The sequence below is a fragment of the Cupressus sempervirens genome, chromosome 8 (genome assembly GCF_028749045.1).
Source record: "Cupressus sempervirens isolate cs-2001-9-10 chromosome 8, ASM2874904v1, whole genome shotgun sequence".
In the NCBI taxonomy this organism is placed as follows: domain Eukaryota; kingdom Viridiplantae; phylum Streptophyta; class Pinopsida; order Cupressales; family Cupressaceae; genus Cupressus; species Cupressus sempervirens.
The window spans coordinates 23,615,721-23,638,239 of NC_143125.1; the positions used below are offsets into that span (position 1 = coordinate 23,615,721).

Consider the following 22,519-nt stretch of genomic DNA (forward strand, 5'->3'; position numbering starts at 1 on the left):
ATCCAAGCCATGAATCTAAATATGCATCAATAATGAAAGATCAATGAGAAAAGATAGTCCATAACTAAGCTATAAATGCAACCTATAACTATAGACTACTTACAAAACTACACAACTTGTAGACCCAACAAGTCATCATACATATCCAAACTGAACACCAATAACCATATCATCATGAGGCCAATTTGAAATTTGAACTGAATATACAATGAAATCAAATCTTAAATCTCCAAAGATAAAATGTTATAAACTCATAATGCTACTATAGTCAATATATACCATAAACTATTTAGATTAATATATCACCAAATAAACCATGCCAAACCTGCACCAAATCTAAACCAATGTGTGGAGATCTGTAAGAAACTTTCGTTGACTACTCGAAGTCCAAAATATCACTCCATATGCTCAAGTTATGCCCTAATCGATGCTCAAAATAAATAACATCTAACTTTCAGGATCTTAAAACCTAAAAAATGTCAAAATCATAGAACAAAACCAACACTCAGTTATAGTTCTCTGAATTATCTTTCCAACACCTATAAGAAGTCTAAAATCTGATATCCTGAGAGAAAGTTATGGTCATTTTACTAAGATAGTGTTTTTACCATTTTCACTGCCATTTTTTTTTTTTTGTGATTAAAATTCTGATGGGATTAAATTTGATGGGCATCACGGGCCAAAATTTAAAAACTCTTTCATTTCCTCTGAACATGGCCAAACTAGGGTATATTATATATCAAAATTTATGGAAACATCCAATGGCGAGGTCTGTTTTTGCCCAAGTGGTCATTTTTGCAAGCCCCTCCTAGAAACCTCATTTAAATGAAACATCCAAAAAAACCCTTTTTTCCAAAAATCACATTCCCAAAATCTACCAACATCTCATCATAACAAAAAACCCAAAAGCCTCAGATCTGTAATAAAAAACTCATCTATCTTGCCCTTTCTTTTATCCTCTCATGCATTCCCATGGATTCAATCTAGGGTAATAATAATAAAACCATAGCTTTGATACCACTTCTAAGGGAACTTACAAGAAATAATATAACTATTTCCACATAACCCATAATAGATATGAAATAAATATGTAATTAAAATCCACATGCAAGAGAATAGACAACATACCTACAAAAATTGTGATTGAAGATATACCCTAGGAAACTCGCATTAAGGGAAAAACCTAGCCTCCAAAAGAATCCATCACCATGGATTTATTTAGCAAAAGTACAATTGCAATACAACCATAGAATCCTTCAAAGTCATAGCCCCAAACAAGAAATTCACATGAACAAGAATGAATCCACACATCCCATGCCATACTTCCAACCTTCACAAATGTTCCCTTGGCTAACCTCTCAAGCCTTGTCTCACTTGACTCTTGCTTTTTCACATTCCTCTTGTCTCTAGAACTACCCTTGTGGCTACTTATATAGTAGCAAGTCCCACAAAACCACCAAGTGGTATTACATAAAACCATGTACTAAAACCATGTGCTACCTAACCCATTAACCCCACATTTAATAACAAAAATTTAATTATTTTTCCTAATATTAAATAATTACATGAAATATTATCAAAATGTTATAAAACAACTCATCAAGTATATCCCATGGGAATCTTTACATGTTGTACATCTATCTAGGTGCTTCTAGATACACAATTACTTAATAAAATAAAAATAATACAACATAAAAATATCATCCAATGTCAACAATACTGGGGGGGGGGGGGGGGTGAATTAGTCTTTAACAAACTTGATCAAGTGAAACTAGATATAATTAACAATCTTATAACTTGCATATGAAATTAAACTAACTATGTTGAATAGTAAACATAACCATGCAATAAGAGAACCTCATACCACTATATGTTGTTAACTAGGGAAAGTCTGGCCAAGGGAAAACCCCGGTGGGGATGGTACCCACAAAATTATCCACTAATCAAAAGTGTCTTGTGAAAGATATTGACACTATTAGGAGTATATTACATCTGTATAATGTCTCGATGAATCATTCTCGAGGGGCAAGGAGTGAATCAGTCTTTTAAAAACTTTATCTCAAAACTAGATATAATTAATAGTCTTATAACTTGCATATGAAATTAAACTAACTATGTTGAATAGTAAACATAACCATGCAATAAGAGAACTCATACCACCATATGTTGTTAACTAGGGGAAGCCTAGCCAAGGGAAAACACTAGTGGGGATTGAACCCACAAAATTTTCCACTAATCAAAAGTATCTTGTGAAAGATATTGACCCAGTTAGGAGTATATTACATTTGTATAGTGTCTTGATGAATCATTCTCAGGGGGGGGTGGGTGTTGAATCAATCTTTTACAATCTTTATCTCAAAACTAGTTATAATTACTAGTCTTATAACTTGCATATGAAATTAAACTAACTATGTTGAATAGTATATATAACCATGGAATAAGAGAACTCATACCACCATATGTTGTTAACTAGGGAAAGCCTAGCCAAGGGAAAACCTTGGTGGGGATGGTACCCACAAAATTATCCACTAATCAAAAGTATCTTGTAAAAGATATTGACCCTATTAGGAGTATATTACATCTGTATAGTGTCTCGATCCTTGTTAGAGGACTAGGCCTTGTTAGAAGGCTCAAACCTATTAGTAATTGTAATATACAAATAAAAAATGTATGCAAGATGAGCCCATTTCCAAAACATGCAATATACAATGTAGTTCCTTGATACAAAGATATAGATACACAAACTTCTTTTACACTTCTGCTGATATCTTTAGTATCTGATACTGTCTTTGCTGGTCATCCAAAAATTCCATTCCTCTAACCATATGTCATATTTTACCAAGCACTTGCTAGATACATACTTCACCAAAACTTTGTATTCACAAATTTTCCTTTATACCTTTACAATTACAATATTACTGCCTAATCGACCTTCATGGTTTTATACACTTTACAAAATACATAATTAAATTTTTCTTTCTAAGGGTTAACATCTAGTATGTCATCCCTAATTAGTTAAATAGTTATTTCATAAATAAAATAATTTCTTAACTTAAACTACATATTTTTCTATTATACCATGTTCTTCTTGTATATTGACATAATTGGCAATCTACCCCTAACTCTATCTATACTATCTATACTGACTGACACCCTGACATATATCATCATCATCATCATAGCATCAGGCATCCATATCTAACTTCTCACATGTTCAATAAATTCTTGTGAATCTTGCCAACCAAAAATCTATCTATTTTGCTAGATAAAATGTATCATACTTAGACAATTTTTTAAGTATGTACATGTCAATACTTCATCTTCATGATCTACCCACTTTATGACTAATATATTTCAATAAATGACATCGACATTTCTAACCTATTCAAATTTTCAATAGGTTATAATTGAGGGATCCAAGCATAACAAGCATAGGGGTATCAAAAATTACTAGATCCACCTTGATAGGCAGTGTTGTAATACACAATATTCTCTTAGAAATGTTATCAAATCATTAGGTAGGAATGTCAGTAGGATGAATAGATGTAATATTAGTATGTATATACTTAAACATATCCATACTATAGATATTCAAACTAGAGCCATTATCAATCAATATTTTTCAATCAATGTTTGGCATATTGTATTTTTATTGCTAGACATATCTAGCTTAAGAGAGTCATAACAATATTGAATCTCCCAAGGAAGAAAATTATCATGACTAAACATAACTGGAGGTGTGATAGGATTAGTATTCGTGCATTGCAAAAAGGAATTTATGTTATCTTGATTAGTAGGTGAATTGAAAGAGTGGCTATAGTGTTTTTCAAGGCTTCATGATATGTAGGAGATGTTTGAAGAAGTTTTGAAAGAGAAATATTGGAGGGGGTATTACATAATTATCATACCATAAAATAATCCATCCAAATCTTCATTATGGACCAAAAATTGTGAGATCTACAACCACAAAAATCATTCATCTTTCTGGCAGGGTCAACCTAAAGAAGAATGGTTGACTTAAGGAAATAGGGATTGGTAGGGTCACAATGCATTCCTATTTGGTAGTGTCTAAATGTGGAACAATTTATGGATCTCTAATTTTTTTTGAACTAGAGGTTTACACCGATGTTGATTGGGTTGCTAATGTGGATGACATAAAGAGTGTTAGTGGTGGAGATTTATTCTTAGGAGAAAGATTGATAATATGGTTAATAAAGAAATAGAGTTGCACATTTTATAATCCAATGATGAAGTTGAGTATGTTTCTATTGCAATTAATTATCCTAATAATGTGGGGATTAAGCAATTGTTGGAAAGGATACAAGAACAAGTTACTAAGCTTGTTACTATCTATTATGAAAATACTAGTGCAATAAATATATCAAAGAATCTAATGATGCATGTAGAAACACAGAATATATCTATCAAGTATCACTACTTGAGAGAACAAGTATAAGAGAAGCAAGTAAGGCTTGAATATGTGAAGTCTAAAGAACAAATTGTTGAAATATTTACCAAACCATTTCCTAAGGATACTTTTGATTATCTAAGAGGTAAGTTAGGGGTGCTTCCCCTATCCAAGATTCACTAAGTGAAGATTAATGTTGGATCAATTCATGGATGATTAGATATATCTTTGTGGGGTTTATGCAAGAGTTCACACATTAGGAGAAATTCTAAAGTTGTGAAAATATTTGTGATTCAACTGATGTAAATAGTACATGCAAGGTAAAATGTATAACTACAAGGTTTTATAAGTTTCTTATTTGAGACTTATAGTTACCTTTGGCATTGATGTCAAAGAGGGAAAGAGTGAATAAAGGGGGAGAGAGTACCTAAAGAGAGAGAGAATGACTAAAGGAAGAGAGAATATGTAGAGAATGAGATGATGACTCAAAGGGGACAAAATAACAAAATGAGAGAATATTAGAAAAGTGACATATACCCAAAGGGAGAGAAATGTTGAAGGTGGAGTTGATGAAGATACAAACTAAGTGACTCCAATGCTAAATCTATTGTAGAGAATTTGAATGATGTCAGAGAGATGAAAATTTATATTGTTGTTAATGTGTACATTTTTTTATCTTGTGTGTAATGTTGTATAATGTAAAATCTTATGTTATGTGTTTACATCAATGCTAAAGGGGGAGATTTTTATTGCCAACTAATAAGTTACTTAATAATGCTACTAGTGTATGTAAGAGAGTCATATTAGTTTTTATGTTGTCATTGATGTCAAGCCTTAGTTGGTTAGAAATTATACTAATTCAATAGAGTGTTATATAATTTGATTGATGAAGGGGATTTGATTGATGAAGAGGATTTGAATAAAAGCATGATGATGACACAGTTGATAAGAATTTGTATTCAATGGACACTTAAATAAATTGGATCCTAATAGTGTAATGTTGTAATTAAGTTCATAACTATTTGGTTGGTTGAAGGAGTACAATATTTCCTAAGCTACAAAACTGTTAACCAAGTGCCTAGAAAACTAAAGATGGAGTTTAGTGTTAACTGGATAATTCCAGTGTTAACCGAGCACAATGTTCCTCAAGTCAAGTTATAATATTCATGGAGTATGAGATGGAAGAACAAGTCAAGAAAGATAATATTTGAGGCTAACTTGTGATGAAAATAAGGAATGTTCAAGATGTTCAAAGGCTAAGGTCAAAGTTTGTTACAAGATCTATGGATGAAAAAAAAAATGAAGATCTAATAAAGGCTATTTAAGGAAAATAAGGATGAGCACAAAGTTCAATAAAGTTGTATTTTTTTAGTGTCTAAATTTGATGAATTCAAAATCTATGGATGTGCTTAAGAAGTAAAATCTAGGAGGCTAAAATTAACTATTTAAGGAGATGATTATGGCCATATTTGGTTGCTTGTTGAGTGTTGATTAAGTGTGAATTATCATTGAAGTTGAATTAAATTATTTATATTAATATATTTTCACAATCAGTGCCTTTGGCTTGGCATATTTGATACTATTATTTCCTTTGTATTCATCCATGGCGTATAAGCTATTATTTTCTAAAGAAATTTAGCTTGTTTGTATGGGATGATTTCATGTGACACTTATGTCCATGGTAAAGGGAAAGTCTAGGTTTGCAAGTTTTGTTTTCATTTTTATGTTTTGTTGATTAAATAATTTTATAAATAATTTTTTTAAAGAATAAATACACATATATGTTAGAATAAAAAAATGCATCCTAGACTTCCTTTTGAAACTCTAAGAATCTAATATTGTCTTAAAATAAGATGGACTAGAAGGTAGTGAGTCTTGTAGTTTATCTAAACATATGGTAAAAGACTAAAATATTAAATGATTTGTGTCCTCTTGTAGAAGTTCAGTTTTTGTATTCCACTATTTTAATTTGTGGAAGAAATAAGTCAAGATGATGGTTTACTATTTCCTAGAGAAATTCTAGTTATGTGCGAAGGTTCCACACTATGTTTTGGTAATTAAGGAAGTTATATAAGAGGTATATTGATATTTAGAATATGTTTCCTAGTTAACATAAATTTAGATATCATTATTATTGGATTTATTCTTGTAGATTTTCCCTCATAAATTCCTATGTCTTCAATTGTAAATAAATTGATAACATAATATAACTAAATTCAAATTCTTACACAATTTTAAGGTATTAAAATCTAAAATTATAGATTCTTGAAAATTAATATTAATTATCCAATACAAGTTTTCTAATATATAAGATAACTATAACAAGTAATTTATTGTGTTAATGCTATTAAGACTCAATTGTGTAGTTTTTTATTCAAGTTCATTGACCCATATTCCATGAGTAGTGGTTCATGGGAACCCATCTCTTTCATGAATGAATGAATCACTTAGTACCTAGTGCAATTATGAGAAAGCTCAAAGATGCAATGAGTGTTAATTGTTCTATTAATTCCCATCATAGACATGTTCTTGTGAACAATTAATCATGAAAAATGGATCAAATAACTTGTTTTGAAAATGACATAGTAGAATCATAAGAGAAATAATAAAATTTGACCCATTGTGAAAAGCATCTCCTACTTTTAAAATAATTTATTAATATTGCATCCCTTTTACCCCTGCCCTACATGGTGAGAATAGTAATAAAAAATGTTGGCAACAACATGTTTAGGGTTTTGGCTATGGAGGGGCCAAAATGCACCTGTATAACCAATTTGTTTGTATTTTTTAACAAATTAACATTCATATATAAATTTATAATTAATTAATAAGAGAAATACTTTTTTTTTTTTGAATTCTTAGTATATGAGAGGAAATACAATTAACAGTTGAATTGATCAGTATTTAATATAAAAATCATGAAGTATACAAATAATATTTATCTTAAATAATGTTACCTTGATATTTTTACGTAAGAAGTTATAAGAAGGTTAATTCAAAAATTAGAGTAATTTGAAATACTTAACTTTTCTCTCTCCCCAAATTAAAAAACCTTCTCTTTGCAAACTTTTCCCTCTCTGCATACTAAACCTTCTCTCTTTCTATCAACCTTAATTTTTGGAAAGTTAAGGTTGGAAAGTTAGAGTTTGCGAGTTGGAACCAATGTTTTGTCTTTTTCATTCTCTTTCCCCGAACTTTAACTTTTTGTTCTAATCCTAACCTGAAGATTTCAAGAATCCAAACTCTGTCTATTTTCAAGAAAATATAATGGCAGTCATAATTCACAGGAAGCAAACAGTTGATAAATAGTTTCAAAAGGCATGTAGAGATGCAATTGATGGTTTGAGGATGGAAGCTGGGGAATATTGATCATCAATCAGAAAATTCTGATTCACGTACTAATTACATTTCACTCAATAGATAATGATGCTTGTGCACAGATAGAATCCTCAAGGCATTGTGTAAGCTATCATAAGTTTTCTCCAAGACTTTGAGTTTCACCAGCATTGACGTCTTAATTTTGTCAGTTGATCGATCTCTCATATCTGCGCTTTATTTGGTGTCTAAATGCATTTGGAAGTTGCCTTAGAATGTTTAGGCAGTAGAGGTGACAAGGCACATAAACCATTTGACAGGATACCTTAGAGAGGCGTAGTTTCTCAGTCATCTCAAGACAGACGAGGCACGTGAACTGTTTGACTTAATTCTTCCCCCGCCTCTCCCCCCAATCGATGGAAATGATAATTTTTTAATAAAATCCAGTCCAATACAAAGCATGAAGCTATGGACGATGCAAGGTATCCATCTGGCATGATACTGCTACACTATACATGAGCTGTTTGGCAAAATGTCAAATGAGAGTCGAAGAAATTCAAGTTGGAGAGCACGCGACCCACTAGGTGTAATGATAGATGCAAGGAAAGTGATTCATCAATTGAAGACATAGGAGTTTTGCCTGTATCAAAGAAGATTATACCTTTCCATCCACGGTAGGAGTATGGAAGAAGACAAACCCAACACATGAACTGATTGACTGAATTCTACAGAATCATCTCTCCTTCATCTCAATTCAATAACGAATGCTCATAATAGACCAAGAAGCCTCCAACTGTAGCAGATTTTCTGATGGAGAATTCACATCCCAAGACTAAAATTGGGTAGCTAAAATGTATATATCAAATAGAAGCATGCTAAAGGAACGGAATGGGCTCACGGATGCAAGGTTTTCTTAGATGACATTTTCGAAGCCATTGGTTAAACATATGAAGAGTACGGAGACAGCAATGAAGATCTTGGGAAACTTTCAGGCCCGTTTGGTAATGAGAATATAGCTGGAATAGGTATATGTCTATTCTTGAAAATTTTGAATTCTCCATTTAGATGCACGAACTAGGAATTGGAAATAGGCATACAATAAGAGTACCTATTTCATTTTTGACAAAAAAAAATGAGTATCTCAATTCTATCTAAATAAGTAGAATTAGAATACTTATTCTTATTCCAATTTTTGACTTTGTGAAAAAACACAAAATTTGAGATCTGTGAAATTGTGCCGCTCATTTTTGTCAATATTGGCACTCAAGCTTATGTGATTTTTTGGCACTCAGTCTTTGAATTGAAATAAATTTGAAGGTGAAGTGAGACCTTTAAATAGGTGAATTCTAAGTCTACTCACGAGTTTCCATATGCTGACCTCCTCGCTGCTACAAACAACTTCAGCAATAAAAAAATCATTGGTGTTGGCGGCTTTTGATCTGTCTACAAATGCAGTACTTTGCAAGGCACAAACAAAGCTGTGGTCGTGAAAAGAATATATCTGTCCTCAAAGCAAGGAAAACATGAGTACATAATAGAGATTGACATAAACAGTAAACTCACTCACCACAATCTTGTTAAATTTCTGGGATGGTACCTTCGAAATGGTGACTTGCTTTTGGTATATGAGCTACTCCCAAATGGAAGCCTGGGCAAGTATATTCATGAAAACTTAGAAGTTGGGCTAGATTGGGGTCAACGATACAACATAGCCTGTGACGTAGCTTCTGATCTGCTTTATCTTCACAAGGATCGCATGAGAGTGTTCGCATAGAGATATCAAAGCGAAAAATGTGATGCTGGATTCAACTTTCAAAGTGAAGCTGGGTGATTTTTTTCTCATTCCTTCCCTGGCTTTGTGAGGACCAACTCCCCATCAATACTCTGGTAAATCAAACAGGGAATAGGAATACGTATTCTCATTTTCTATTTTCGGATTAACAAATTCAGAATATGTATTCATATTCCTGTATTCTTATTATTGTAGTCAAATGGGCCCTCAAGGAAACAAGGTAGGATGCACATGAATCGTTTGACATAATACCTTGATTTAAATCCACATGTAGTAGTTAGAATACGTACCCTAGTGTAAAGGCATATGTGTGGACCCCAATATGTTTGGTCAAATACCAGTTGATAGAAAGTATGATACAATCATAGAACATATGACTTGTTTAAAGTCCATAATCTCCATAAATTGCCAAGTACAAAAATATATCTCAAGGTAAATGCAGATTTTTGGTAGACAAAATCAGTGAGGGAAGCATTACACCACAGTGACCACGACTCATTACTTAGTGTGGGAGATTGATAACACAAACAGAAGTTGGTATTTTGTGTGAGTTTTGAGGATGTCTTAAATGTTAACATGGCAAGGATGAAGAAACCTACAAACTATTTGATAAAATATTTCAAATAAATGCTAGAACCTACACACGAAATGGAGGTTTTGGTAGTGTTTTATGGTTGCCTCAAGGAAATGATAGTTTGAAAATACAATGTCAAAAGAACATTGAATTCATACCCAACATCTCACCAAACAAGGGTTTTTGTTAGCAATACCATGAAATACAAATTCCAAGGCAAACAACCTCCCACAATTTTGACAAACACACTTCTTGAGATATCAGATACCAAAATGGGACACATTGACATTGCAGATTTTTGGAAGGAAATGAACAAAGAGGATAGATCACTTTTGGCATAACAAACATTAGAAAATAATTTGGCTCATGTAGGAGGACATCCACTCACAGTTTAGTGTACCAAACTAGTTTTGGAATGTATCAAGGCATATGATCAGAATTGTAGACACATTAAGACCTCAGAAGGTAATGTCCTGGTGAGGTTAGATTCGATATATTTCTCCATTTTACTCAAATTCCTAGTGAGGGATGAATTCATAGAAATGTCTAAAGAAGGTGCTCAAGGGTATTTCCATCAGAATATAAAAAATTGTTTGAATTGTATTGCTAAAAACTGGCTATATCAACCTAGGAAAGAGAAGTCACAGTTACCAAGAGCTCTATGTAGAATACTTTTTAGGGAAGACATTTCAGATATGATCATCCTTCTTAGTAGAATAGTGGAGAATGAGATAGCTGAGGATTTTCAGGATTGGATGTTCTTGTACATCAATACCATCACCACTAGAAAATAATTTATTGATTGGGGGAAATGATTAATGATGCTCTTCATTGTCAGTTGATTGAATTCAATATGAATCAAGGATTCTACAAGTCCTCGTACCTTATGTATGCGATTGCTAGTATGAATTCATGGCCTGGTCTCAACCCATATGGGGAATACAATGTGGCTACACAAATCTATAATTACTATGCCTAGTTGCAATTGAAATAAAGCAATGTACACTTCCATAGGGTGAATGATGCTTTTTCTATGCTCATAGCTAGGGAGCTACAGGGAGATATAGGAATCCAAATTTCACCTGAAGCAGCTAGTCTCATCAATACTTATGGTAGCTTCTTCATACAATATCTTTGATTCACCTACATTTGCATTGGAGATTTTCAAGATTATTCTCTTATGTTACTTCATTTTGTAGATGATAAGTTGGTGCTTTTAGAAGTTTGTAGGCAGATTGGTCAAGTAAAAAAGAAGTGCAAGAACAAAAGATCCATTCATTTCCCAATCGGTATTGGACCCTACAGTTGTCTTTCTTCCTCAAAGGCCCAAAATATTGAAATATCTATGGTGAAGCTATCTTGAAACACTTTTCAAAGTCGTTTCCCATTTGATGGCAGTGGGTACATTAAAAACAACCTAATGATGGCCTTGGCTATCTTCATTTTCCTATGATGGAAGATTATTGGGTAAACTATGAGAATGACTTTGAGGTGAGAAAAAGAGATTGGATGAGATTTATGATGCAAAAAATTATTGATTATAAGATGGGGTGGGATGTGAAAGGCATAAAGGAAGATCAATCAAATCTAATTGATCCTTTCATCCTTGAACAAATATAGTTGTTGGAATGATCATATATCAATTAGTATTTACCAAAATTGAAAGACCTCAAGGATAGATAGAACCTTCTTTGTGATTCATCGAATAGAGAAATGGTTAAAAACTAAAGTCAAAGAAGCCATATCCACTAGGCCAATAGGGAAAGACAATGTGAAGAAAAATAATACTCCACATTCAAAGGTACACCAAATTCATCCATTCCATTTTCTCCATCCACTACTTATGGTTCTTCACATGGTGCACAAGGTGGAGATGATGATGAAGATCTAGATAGAAGAATTGACCTAGCTTTAACATGTGAGCTAAACACACTCACTAGGAAGAAAAAGTCAAAACCCAAAGAGAGCGTTAAATTCAATCCAAAAAATTCAATCCAAAAAATGATAGGTGAAGATCTTGAGATGAATGTTTTACCATAATCATTCATAGATGAAATGATCCAATCCATAACATTTCCTATGCACTCTTCATCTCCTAAAAGTGTGGAAGGGACTCAAGAGGTTCTAGTTATGGAGAATTCAAATGACCAAGATTTCTCACCTACAGTCCTAGAGGTTCCTTCAGTGAATTATTTATCTACCACTATCTCAACATCTTGGTTACAACAAAGTTTGGAGAGAAAGAAGAAAAGAGTGATCCAATTGGAAGCACCAAACCTTTTAGGGTTTCCCTTGAATTAAATATTACTTTTGATTTTGGGATTGATATCTTGTTTGGGACTTGAGACTATCTCCTCAATGTGGTGGATGTGGACCTTTTTGGGTTACCACAAGGTTGGGTGATGGTGCTTTTAATTTTTACCATTGAGATTTGTCCATAGATGTCGTGGTTGGAGTTTCTTGTTCTGCATTTCCTTTCTTTCTATTTTTTTCTATTATGATGGATTGTTATATCTGTATGATGGATGATTTTACTTATTATAATGTACTTGTTTCAGGGATTCTAAAGGGATGATGTAATCTATTTTGTAAATATATATTATTTCAACCTTTCATACCTTGTGACATGTACAGTGGATGATTGTGCATTCTAAATTTTATTGCCATGTGGCATTCAGAATAAATGTATATTATTTAAATAGACTTGGACTTGTAATTATTCTTTTATGTGGATGTGTTATTTATTAGACTTAGTATTATTTCAATTTATATGTGACTCAACATCTTGGGATCCTTAAGGAATATAATCTATTATGTTTGTTCATGTATGATTGTACGTTATTGCTTTTGCTACTTTATGATTATTGTATGTGTTATCTTTAATTTTATTTTATTTTGGCAAACTTAGTAAAAATTTAGGTTGATTCTTTTGGATCCCTTGGTGGGGCATTACATTACCCAAGGTCCAGATGCACAAAATTTTTTTTTCATAGCTTAGTAGACCCATATCCGTAAAACATAACCATTAGATCATACAATCACTTAAACTTTGTAGGTTACTATCAAATCAACTTTGTAGAAATGTGAGCATAAAACATAACAAATTCAATAACACATTTGACACAATGATTTTATGTGGAAACCCAATTTGGAAAAAAACACTATTAACATGCTACTAATTATCACTCTTCTAAAGTGATGCCCCGTGTAAGGCCAACCCTATTAAAGGTTATAATGCACACCGTTAAATGTGACCTGGTTAGAGGATTTCAATCACCTTGTTAGGAGTGAGCCTTGTTAGAGGACTTTAGATCATTCACTTAGAATGTCACCCAGTTAAAGGATTTATAAATCACTACTAGGTCAACCTTAATCCAAAGGATCTACCCTAGACTAATACAATGATTAGAAAGTAATAGTAAGGCTTGAACTGATAACAACTTACAACTTCACTTTTCATATTACAAATCTTTTTTTTAGTCCTCCATTTTTCTTGGCTTTCACACACTTCATCTTTTATAGCTTGTCCACCCTTCAAGCATCCATACCCTTAAGCCTTCTTGCTTTACTTGCTAATAGTAATCTCTTCTCTTTGGTCATTGAATGAAGCAATACCTTAATTTTCTTTTCTTCCTTAGGTTCTCACACATGACAACCTTTTCTTTTGACCAATCATTACTATAAATAGAAAATTTAGATATTTTTTCATTCATCATCTATCATCTATTTTAGGTTAGGTAGGATTCAATGAATCTACCCATCTTTTCATTTTATTCCCTTCTAAAAAATTTTCCTTCAATCCTCTTTGGATTCATCTCAAAATGGTTTATCTTGGATTTTGGGCCACCAATTCATCAAGCTTATCTTCCACACAGTTCACACAATCCAAGAAATTAAACCTGTCAGCTTAGATTCATCAAATTCGCAATCTTTCTCATAATGTTGTCACTCGACATTAACTTGCTTCTAATCCTCAGCACATATTGCGTTGCTCAACATCCACTATTAAATTACTCAACATGAACTAAAGATTATTGGTAATCAACATCAACTAAACTTTACTCAGCTAACACTGTATCACTCGACATACACTGAGATTTGACTTTTCTTGGCTCCAACTAATTTTCTACTCAGCTTCACCTAACTTTTTTCAACACTTATTATGCAATTTTTTAAACTTGGCAGACACAATTCATTTTAGTTATCCTTCTAAACTTAATCAGTGTATCAATCCTTTACAAGTTAAGTAGATAATCAATGCACTATAATAACATTGACTTAACTAATCTTTGTACTTCTTTTCTATATCACAACTCAACCTTTCCTCTAGGTGATATTGTTACCTCATTTGATCAAATCCTCTTCATCAATCAAACAAATGATAGTACTCAATTCATCTAAGCAATTGTCTTACTAGCAAGTAGTCAGTTTGACATTAGTGACAAAAAAAAATTGAAACACATTCGCATACTTGTATCAATCTATTTTCAATAGTGAATCCTACCTTAGGAAACCTATTTGTTGATATTGTACAATTTGTCATAAAGAAGAACATATATGAGGTGGATGAAGTTGATTTTAACATAACTCAAGTAGATTTGGGTTGAACTACTCATGATGGTAGAGAGCATAATTTCTAGGTATCATCTATTGTCCTAATCAAATAGTCAAAAAGAGCAAGCAAGCTAAAAATCATCTCAAGCATCAAGTTTGAACCATTTCTTCATGCATCTGATCAATGGTAGGTGATTCATTCCCAAATCCTAGTGCTTCTATGGAAGTAATGGAAGATCCTAAGAAGATGTTTGATGAAGATGCCATTGGAAACATAGGAGAGTGCTAAGATGGTAAAAGCATGGAAAAAACACATGAACGAGAAATACTCAAGCCTTTTCATGAGGCAAAGGTCACATATGCTAAGGCAAATCACATACAACAAATCATTCAAAAAGATTTGGAAACTCTTAAGGAACAATAACCATTTTTGAGAGAAATTGATGGTAATTTAATAAATATTAAAGGAATGGACATCAATATAGTTAGATCTTTAAAATTGATCACAAGGGGAGAAGAAAATCAAATTGACATATGGCTGGAGAACATCAAATGGAAGCATGATAGCATGGATCAGCAATTGAATGAGTAAGATAGGTTCCTAAACACTTGAAAACTATTAAAAAAGAAGGCCTTGGGAAATATACCAATGATTGTGTAAGGTATTTCTATCAACAAATATACTCTGGATCCAAATGTATCTTCCATTTTGGAATGCATATAATTAAAAATCAGCATTAAACTTTGCAGTAAATAGTGCTCAAATGTAGACATCACAATGAGATTGAGCACTCTCTTAGTGGAACTAGACTCTTGTATTAAAAAATTGCTAGGTAACACTCTAGAACTAGATGAAATTAGGAAGAGCCATGATTTATGCAAGTTGAAAACACAGAGTGTGGTCATCATGGAAAACAAAGCTTTGGCATAGGTAATCAAATCATTCATATCATACAAGATGAATTTGACTCAACTACTCACAACACCCCTAGATCAAAGGGCAGGCATATGAGACATCAATGATCATAATTGAAAGTTAAAAGTAGGAGTATCTAAGGTTGTTGAGCAAAGGTTTTACTTGTATATTTTGCAAAGAAGTCAACTTTAGGATTCATTTTGGTTTTGTTCAATGCCCTATATTTTTTCTAGTTATGGTTAAGGATGATTGTTAGATTTGTTGAGGTTAGTTCATTAGTTATGAATCATCTTCAGAGTAGCCCAAACTGTAACTTTTTGAGTAGTTATGAACCCGTAAAGGTGGTTATGCTAGGATAGATTATAAATTCATGAATAACATATGTGAGAAAGGACTTTTTGGATTGGAAAATAAGGGGACTCTTATGTTGAAGTTTGATAGCAAAGAAATTTTTGGAAAGTGCATACAATTCTTGTTCCTATAATGAACAAATTTTCTTATGTTTTTGGTGCAAATAAATAAAAGGAAGTGCATTTTGTGTTCTCTTTTCTACAAAATCTGAATTGCTAGGGTGTTGATTCTTGTTGTAGTTAATGTTTTTATAGTATCGTGTAAATGTTAGTGAACCATCGATCCATCACTGAGCTAATGCTAGCATTCAAGCATAGTTCTTGATCATTCTTGTTAGCAATTGAAGCTAATTTAGGAAGCCTTGAAAGTCATTTGGTGAATTCATTTCTAATAGCTTTCTTCATATCTTTCTAAATTTGAATACATTTTTATTTTAAAATTCAAAATTACATCTTATGAGGGAGCTGCTCCTCTAAATGTAGAGGAAGGTCGTATACCAAGGGCATATCCAACTGTTGGAGAAATTGATTTGCCACACATTCCATTGCACCAAATCATGTACTTTCTAAGTGAAAAATCTGTTTACTAACAAATAATATTCTAATATTTATCTTAAATAATATTCAAATCTTTGTATATCATCTCTACTCAAATTCTTCATGTATACATAATAAAGTAGAGGGAAGCCTCGAAAACACAATAACACTTAAAAAAAGTTAAATCTTTTTAAATAACTATTTTATCCATGAACCCATTAGACATTAGGTCATAAACAAATAAATCATTCTCTGTGTTCTTGATAGCAACCCAAAATCCTCATAATATTCATTTTCCTAACTCTACTAATGACATCTACAATAAAATTATATTCACCTTTTTGTGAGTCACTTAAACCCCCTATTAACTCCAAGACCATTTTTTTCCTATGAAAAGAGGTCTTTTTCAATAGGCCTAAACCCTATTCCCTAACAATCTTTTCTTATCAAAATTATGCACATCTTTTGGATTGTCTCTTAATCAAAACTAGATACCCTTACTAATTCTATTTCTATAAGACATTGATAGTTACTATTATGGTGCTCTCTATGACATGTATACCCTAAAATTATAAACATGAGAACATAAGAACTCCAAGTCACAATCCTACTAGAAAGTCTATAATAGTTCCTTTCTTCTCAAAAATCATATATATACTTTCTACTATAAGTTTCTAGGATTAAATGACATTGAGTTTAACTTCATGTCTAGTCAAAGGAGGGAGCACACAAAAAACATGATTAGATAATTTATTTGAAAAATTAGTGGTCATAACATAAACGATATTTCATAACTTTAATAAATTAGTTTTTGAAGTATTAGATAATAGCCAAAAGGATAGGGGGCTGACCCCAAAGTACAAAACGGCTGAAAGATCAGTTGGAGGTTACCTCTCAATTGTCTAACTGATGCTAGTTTTATACTTCAGAAATAAAATATGATCTAGTATAGAATTAACAACATTAGTCTAATTGTAGAAAGAAGGGAAAGTATTCCTATAGTATGGAAATACACTACTACTATCTATCCAACAATTAAACTTATACATATAATTAGTAGATTAGTTATGTTGCAAAGATGGTTAAGTTTTTACCATCATACTAAAATGACATAATAGTAATAATATGAAACATCTTAAGCAATACGTTAACAGAGCCCTAACTAATAGACTTCATAAAATTCATGTCTTTGCAGATAAGTTTATCATAATCATCTCTATCAATTTTCATTTTGACGAACTTTCTAAAAATATTATTGCACTATCTCCAAATTTACTATAACATTTACTTACATAGAATAACTAAACTATTGTCATAATGTCCACCTAAAAAACAAGAAATTAAAAGTAGAATGTAATTAATGAAACAAAATAATACATTTGTAAACTAAATTATACTATTAATTCTTGAATATTAAGATCTCAATAACACACATTTCTATGATCAGACGACAATACCTTTCACAAATCCCATCCATCAACACTATACCTACAGATCACTTTGAGAACAAACATATTTAATTGCATACTTCAATAATAGATGTTTAAATATACCAAAACGGAAGTAGTTGAAAGTGCTCCATCACATGAAAACTAAACTAAAAAAATCACAATTTCTTGGCTGAAATGCACAAACAAACCAGTCACTTACTTTTTCACATAAAATATGTTTCTTTTTGCTATATATGCCTACTACAAAGAGTATAAGATAAGAAATTTTCCTTTAATAAATGCCAATTGCCCACGTTTTGTTGTCTGCCAAAAAAATATCTCACCAAGCGTACAACTCATGATCAACGATTATGTGGTATATTTCCCATAAAGAAGATGCCCTGAACATAATTGACAATAATTTGAGGGTATTGAAGAATTCTTCAGAAATGAGAAGATTGTGCAGCAAAAAATATGGGAAATTTACTAGACAGACCAGGGTCGTCAGAAGCTTACGTCGAACACCCAGGAAGACTACGATCTACCAAGGTAAGAAACTTCTTCAGCTTAATTCAATGTGTAATATTTTATACTCTTACATTTGTATTGCCGTCAAAGCATATGATTCAGGGTTTTTCAGATACGATCTTTTTGAGAATGAAATATATCGTATTAAATTGAAAACTTGGGTGAAATGGAATTAATTATATTGGGAGAGTTTTAGACAAGTTTTAGAATTAATGTTTCGATTATATCAATCTAATTATTCTTGATTGCATTTCTCAAATACTGAAAACCATGATAATAGAAGTTCGGCAAGGGGTGAAATCCTTTCTTGCTATTATTTTATTTTTTATAAGAGTTATCCTGTCTAAATCCGGCTCAATTGTCTTTGAAAGACATAATAGATTGAAAGTATTTTGAAATCTGTGGATTTAGCAGGTCAGAAGTCCAATTATTTCTTATTCTCATTTGAAAGAGATTTCTCACAATGAAAGCTGCAATTCAATGAAGAATATACCAAATCAGAGTTGACGAGAAATAGATTGGCAAAAGCTGACACATTTACCAAGAGTACAAGTCAACAGCTTTCATCCAAATGCGATTATTGAGATTATAACTCGATCAGAGTGGTGTTTACTTTCATCCATTTTCGTATTGCTGGAAGAGGAGAATCTTGAAGTCTGTTCTGCCCACACAATTTGCGTGGCCAAGAAAGTCTTTTACACCATCTTGGTAAAGGTAAAGGTACTCTCTACTTTCCAAAAATAATAATCTGTTTAATTATTAGAGACTTATAATTCTTATAAAAGAAGTAATGAAGGAAAATTCATTGAGTTTTGGGCCCGTTCCAGAAAAGGGATCAGAATTTAGGATTATAACAAAAACTTTCTATCTTTCTATATAAAATTAGGAAATTATATATTAGGGATTAAGTACACCATTCAAGGTTTCTTAACTTTGGTCCTCTTAACAAATAGATCTAATAAAAGTAACGTATTTTTCTTTTCTTTTCAACCTTTTAAAGTTATATGAGTACTTTTTTTAATAGAAATTAGAATAAAAATGAATTTTTGAAATGGTAAAAAAATTAATTTAAATATAAAATAATTGTTAATTATTTCTTATAATTAACATCTTTTATATCATATTGAAATTTTATTTTTTTAATTGGTAAGAGGTTGAAGTCAACATTAATTATTATTATGTTTTAGATAAGAAGCTCACAATTTACTGTTGTGTTGTAGGCCCTTTCCTTTGTCATGTTGAGATCTTACTATTTCTTTCTACCTTCTAACATTTTAAGATTCTTTCTTTCTAGAATCTGTGGTATTCTTTTGCCATAAACTAAATTATTATTTGGTAAAATCAAAAAATCTCATATGTGTTTTTTTTTTCTTCATATCAGCATTTAGTAGATCATTGCGTGTTAGAAGTTCTTAGAGAGATTTGAAGCATATCATTAACATAAGAACCAACAACCTTTGTGAAGAAGTTGTAGATTTCTTCTAGAAAAAAAGAAAGGAGAATGCAATCATAACTTGAAATGTTTAGATAAGTTGATCAAAAGTTTCATACATAAACAAATATGTATGTATGTATGTATGTATGTATTCAAATATTAAGTTGCAAGATCCATAAATTTAGTGAAAAGAGATGGCTTAAGAGAAAATTTAAGAGTTTTCATACTTTAGGAGGGGTTGTCTATCTATTAGGTTATGATATCTACACTTTGATGAAAGCTTTGCATTTTCATCTCTAGGAAAAGGGACAATTCTCACACAACATATAACCAACTTCAGTTGGAGCCCTTGACAAACACTCATAATGCATCGATGTCATGCAAAATTAAAGGCATTTGTGTCATATGGGTAATTGTAAGAATTTGCCTAAGGGCAAAATTCACCCAGGAACTAAGAACTCAAACACAAGCACAACTGTAGACCAAAAATGGAGAGAGTATGATCAGAATAACAATGTATTCAATAACTTAATGCTAAGAGTACACTAGGAGTGCCTGAATATAAAGGCCTCAAGAGAGCTTCTAGAATGCATAGAAGTTAGCACCATAAAGTGTCATACAACCAAGCACATGTCCACCAAATATGGATTATCCTCCATTAAGCATGGAAGTAAGTGTGGTGATGTGAGGATAAGTCTACGAGGGTGGGACACGCAAAATAGTGTTGTAGACACCATGTGCTCAAATAGAGTTGCCTACTCCTGTGTTTTCTACATGACAACTCAACAGGTGTGCAAACTCCTAAGTGTCTCACAAATAAAAATAATAAAATAATGCAAAATAATTAAATAATGCATTAACCTAAGTAAACTTAAGTAAGTGTAAATAGTAAAGTACATATTTACACCAACACCCCCCCTTAAGTGCAAGTTAGGGGAATACACTTAAGCTTACGAACTAGGATGAAGATGCATAATGGGTCCCGACTACTAGGCCATGTTAGGTACCCATGTACATAATGAAGTGCAATCTCCCATAAAGCGGGGAAAGAGGGAAAACCTCATGGAAAAAACCCTCCCCCAAAAAGAGAGATGAAAGAGGATGCATCGATGGATGGAGTAATCAAGACCCCCCCATTATGACATACATCTAGTATATACATAAGAGAATAAGATAAGGAAGAGAGACATAATAGGCTCCCCCCCCAAAGAAAGAATGCCAACAAGTGAAAACTCCTCCGATGAAGAAGCTGGTCCAAGAATGCAAAATAGTGTTCCTCCCCTTAGGAAGAAACAATGCCAAAGGTACACTCCTGAAGATGTATGGTAGCCCTAAAACCTCCTCAAGTATCCCTGTACTGATGTTAAAGTTCACCCCTTCCAACTGTGCTAAAAAGAATGAATGCAGATTGGGCAAGGATGTCTGTTGAACCTGTTCCACTGAACCATCTGTCTCCTCAACTGACAAAGAGACCTCCACTAACTGTTGTTCATAAGGATCCACAATCAAGCCAACCTGATTAGATTGATCATGTAGAGAATGGACATGAGAGTCAAAGTGAGCCCTCACAACAACTGTAGAAAAATCATCATAAATGAGAAGATGTAAGTCCTCAAGTCTATCTCCCAAGTTAACTGAAGCTGGAGCTAGAAGACGAGATGTACCATGTTGTGATGGACCTTTCACTATGGCAATATAAGCACGTGGACTAGACTGATGTGACCTCTTACTACAACTATCGATAGAACCCCATGTGTCTGAACTTGTTGAAACACTATCGCTGGTGTCACTATCAGTTTCCAATGTGTATGATCTGCAAAGAGGAGTAGAGGACAAGCTAGGAGAACTTTCCTCAAAATATACATCCTTCTCCACAAAAATCTGATGTGTCTCAGGATCTAGAAGTCTATATGCCTTCACACTGTCTTCATAACCAATGAAAGAACAAGGTCGAGATGTCTATGCCTTGTGACCCCTAGAAGATCTGTTTGCCCAAGTAGGACAACTGAACACTCTAAAGTGTGTCACAATAGGTTTTCTGCCACACCATGCCTCAAAAGGAGTTTTTCCTTCTAAGGCTAGATGAGGAGAACTATTAAGTATGTGAGTAGCACTGCTAATGGCTTCAACTTCAAGTGTAGGATCGAGAGACTTGGCCTTTATCATGCAACTTTCCATGGTCTTGAGAGTCCTTATCCTCATAGCTGCAACATCTGTCTTGTGCGGACTGAATGCTGGTGATTTCTAAAGATCAATCCCCTCAATTTTACAAAAGTTCTTAAGTCTCCTGTCAACATATCTGTTCTCATTGTCCACTCTTAATACTTTGATGGCTTTCCTTGACTTGTGTTCAACATCAGTCTTGAAGTCTTGAAGCTTGTGAACTATCTCATTCTTATGATGAAGGAAAAAGACTCAAGTGAATCTTGAAAAGTCATCAACAAATGCGAGTATGTAGCAGCCTTGGCTGACTAAAGTCACTGCAAATGGTCCTGCTAATACCATGTGAACTAGCTGAAGAACAACTGGAGCTCGAGAAGACTTCCTTTTATCATACTTCTCCTTGAGATGCATATCCACTAAACAAGATGAACACTCTCCCTTAGAAAAGTTGATATTGGGTAGACCTTTGACCATGTGTATTTGCAAAGTTGCTGAAGATAGCGGTACTCAAGGTGAC

At 32.8% G+C, this 22,519-nt stretch overlaps 1 pseudogene; it reads left to right on the forward strand.

Annotated features, from left to right (window-relative positions):
* Positions 1-8,595: 8,595 nt before the first annotated feature.
* LOC149541385 (L-type lectin-domain containing receptor kinase IV.3 pseudogene) lies at positions 8,596-9,497 on the forward strand (annotated as a pseudogene).
* The last annotated feature ends 13,022 nt before the right edge of the window (positions 9,498-22,519 follow it).